Source organism: Macaca fascicularis, chromosome 10, assembly GCF_037993035.2.
Source record: "Macaca fascicularis isolate 582-1 chromosome 10, T2T-MFA8v1.1".
Lineage (NCBI taxonomy): Eukaryota > Metazoa > Chordata > Mammalia > Primates > Cercopithecidae > Macaca > Macaca fascicularis.
In genome coordinates, this window is record NC_088384.1 from 37,719,647 (window position 1) to 37,722,500 (window position 2,854).

A 2,854-nucleotide genomic window follows, 5' to 3' on the forward strand; every position below is an offset into this window, starting at 1 on the left:
GGCGATTTTGGGGACAGATGCCCGTGTCGCGGGTTCCCTGGGCCGGCGGCGTGGTCGGTGACTCGACCTCCTGTCTCCTGGGGAGGTATATGTTTCACTCCGAGCCGGCATTTTGGGCCACCGGGTTATTGCTGACACGCTGTCCTCTGGCGACCTGTCGCTGGAGAGGTTGGGTCTCTTGGATGCGTCGCGGGTCTTCGGCCTCCCGGTGACCCGGCTAGCCGGCCCTGCTCGTGCTTGAGCCGCCTGCTGGGGCCCGTGTGCCCGGTCTCTCATGCATCCGAGCGTCCCAGCTCCCGGTGCCGCCTTGGGTCCGGGTCTCTGACCCACCTGGGGGCGGCGGGGAAGGTGGCGCGGGCTTACCGTGCCACCGTGCGCTCCCCGCTGCGGGCACCTGGGGCGGCCGTGACAACCCCACTCCCGCTGGCTCCGTGCCGTGCGTGTCAGGCATTCCTCGTCTCTGCCGGGTTGTCTGCCGCCCCTGTCCTGGGGCTGGGGATGGCCAGGCTGATCTGCTCGCTGGCCTCTGGGGAGGCTGTGGCTGGCCGGCCGACCCTGCTCCGGGGATGCTTTCCCTGATCGATGTGGTGATGTCACGCTCTCCCGGGCCGGGACCGAGCCGCGACGGGCGAGGGGCGGGCATTCGTGGTGAATGAGACCCGTTCTTCTCGTCCCGCCCGCGGGGTTTCCCCCGTCTCCCATCCCCGCCTGTGGGCGGTGCGTTGGGAGGCACTGGGGTGCGGAACCCGGCCCGACCTCGCTGTCCCGACCCCGCCGCCTGCCTCGTGGCGTCCGGCGTGGGTCGGCGGGGGTCCTCTGACGCAGCAGGCACCCCTCGCTTTCGCCTCTTGTGGTCGTCGCCTCGTGGGCCGCCCCCCTCCGCGGCGGTGGGGGTGCTGTCCCGCTGGCCCGCCGTGCTGCCCTCTCGGGTATTGCACGAGCGCTGGCTCCGCCTGGGCCTTTGCGGTGCTCCTGGAGCGCCCCGGGCTGTCTCTCAGGTGCCCGAGGCCGAGCGGTGGTGTGTCGCTCCCGCCCCCAGCGCCCCCTCCTCCGGTCGCCGCCGTGGTGTCCGCGCGTGGGTCCTGAGGGAGCGCGTTGGCTGTGCGGGTCGAGGCGGTTGAGTGAGACGCGCCCCTCCCACGCGGGGAAGGGCGCCGCCTGGTCTGGCGAGCGCACGTCCCGTGCTCCCCTCTGGCGGGTGAGCGCGGGCCGTGTGAGCGGTTGCGGTGGGCTCGGGCCGGCCACGCGTGCGCCGGCCGGCCGCCGAGGGGCTGCCGTTCTGCCTCCGATCGGTCGTGTGTGGGTTAACTGGAGGCGCCTTGCCTCACAGAAAGGAGGTGGGTGGACGGCGGGGGGCCTTGGGGGCTGTGCGCACGCGCGCCGGCCGGGCCCCTGCCCTGACCGCAAACGCTCAAGGTTGCCGCAGGTTTCTTCTCGCGCCGCAGGCCCCCTCCCTTCCCCAGGCGTCCCTGAGTGCCTCTGCGGGCCCGACGAGGGGCGACTGGCGGGTGGGGAGCGTGACCCACCCTCGGTGAGAAAGCCTTCTCTAGCGATCCGAGAGGTGTGCCTTGGGGTACCGGATCCCCCGGCCCGCCGCCTCTCTCTGTGTTGTGGTAGCGCTGCCGTAGCGACTCGCCTGCAGAGAACCCTCCTCCTCCGCTGTCCCCGCCTCGACGGGATGAGGTGGGGGGACAGTGAGGGTTCCGCCGGACCCCGCGGTGGGGGCCGAGCGCGCGGCTCGTCGTCTACTGTGGCCCGCGCCTCCCCCTTCCGAGTTGGGGGAGGATCCCGCTGGGCCGGGCCCGACGTCCTAGCGGATGGGAAGGCTGCTGCGAGCGGCGGGTGCGCGTGGCACTCCGTCTGGCGCGCGACGCCGCTCCCCGCTGTGAGCCGGCTCTCCGCCCGCTCCCGTGCCGAGCCGCGACCGCTGCCGATGACCGCGTTCGCGTGGCGCGGGGTGTGGGGCCGCCTGGTCCTTGGGGAGCGAGCCGTCCCCACGGGGCGGCGCGCCGGTCTCCCGGAGCGGGACCGGGTCCGGGACGGACGAGAAACGGGCGACATGTGGCCCCTGGTGTTGGGCTTGTGGCTGAGGTTGCTTCGGGGCCGCCGGTGGTGGGACCCGGGGCTCGTGAGGGGGTTGCTCGGTGGGCTGCCCAAGGGCCGTTCGGCGTCCCAGGCGGGGCGCCGCGGGACCGCCCTCGTGTCTGTGGCGGTGGGATCCCGTGGCCGTGTTTTCCTGGTGGCCCGGCCGTGCCTGAGGGTTGCTTGCCCGAGTTAGCCCCCTGCGGGTTCCCCGTGCCCTTGTCTCCGTGGCCCCCTGGCTCCTTGCCTGCCTTGTGCTCCTTTTCCCTGTCCGCCGCCTGCCGATCCTCTCTTCCCCGAGCGGCTCACCGGCTTTTATGCTGTTGGCCGCCCCGTCTGGGCCCGAACCCGGCTCCGCCTTCTGGGGGCGTCGCCGCCGCCGGCCACGCTGGTTGGCCCGGTGTCCGCGTACCCACGGCGCGCGCCTTCGGGGCCAGGTCGGTGGCGGCCCGGTGGGCGCCCGGAGGGTTTGGGTCGGCCTTGCGGTGCGTGTGGGGGGAAAAGCGGGTTCCGGGGGCTCTGGCCGCGTGCGACTGGGCGTGGCGGTGGGGGAGCCGCAGGGATCGCTGAAGGGGCCTGGTCGGCCGCTCCAGGTGCCACGCGGGGCCGCCTCCGTGCTCGGAGGCTGCTGGCGGTGAGACCCCCGCGTGCGTCCTGGTGGCGGTCGGCCGCGCCGGAGGTGTCCCCCGGCGCCCCCCCTCCCCGCTTGGCCGCCTGCCTCGCCCGGCGTCTCGTCTTGTCCCGGCCCGCTCTTCCGCATCGGGTCGGCGCG